The sequence below is a fragment of the Emiliania huxleyi genome (genome assembly GCF_000372725.1).
Source record: "Emiliania huxleyi CCMP1516 unplaced genomic scaffold EMIHUscaffold_84, whole genome shotgun sequence".
NCBI lineage: Eukaryota > Haptophyta > Isochrysidales > Noelaerhabdaceae > Emiliania > Emiliania huxleyi.
The window spans coordinates 271,724-272,332 of NW_005195736.1; positions in this window are offsets into that span (position 1 = coordinate 271,724).

A 609-nucleotide genomic window follows, 5' to 3' on the forward strand; every position below is an offset into this window, starting at 1 on the left:
CCGCTCTGCGCGGGCGTTTGTTAGTCCCCACGAGCGCGGGGGGGCGGCTTCTCTGCGCGGGTACGCCCCGCACCGAGTGAGGCCGAACGGCGCGCGCCTTGCCGCACCTCTGCTTGGGCCACAGGGCTAGCCCCAGCTAGGGTCGGGCGGAGGTGTGGGCGCCGCCGCAGGGATGGCCTCTGAGATAGCCTCAGAGATAGCCTCTGCGGCGGCGCGAGGCGGGGCGCGCGTGGGGTCGGTTTGGCGAGATGCGGCGTGCAGTGTGCGAGGAACGGAGATGGTGTGAGGGCTGAGGGGGATTGCGCGTGGTGGACGGTGGACGGCGGCGTCCGGGGGGTGTCGCCCCTTGACTTGACGTCGGAGAGACAGGGCCAGCGCGAGAGAGGAGGATATGCCCGCGCGCTGCCACGGTTGCACCTTGCACACGGAAGGGGCCCCGCTGCGCCTGCTGAGCTGCGCGGCCTGGCTGTATTGTACATTTCGTTCTCGCACTAACGGCAAACTGACTGGCGTCACTGGGGGGGCAGCACCTCGGGCGGAGACTCATTACAAAATCGCTGTGTCGTTCGTGTGCGAGGCCGAGGGGGCATGGAGAAGGGGAGGAGGAGG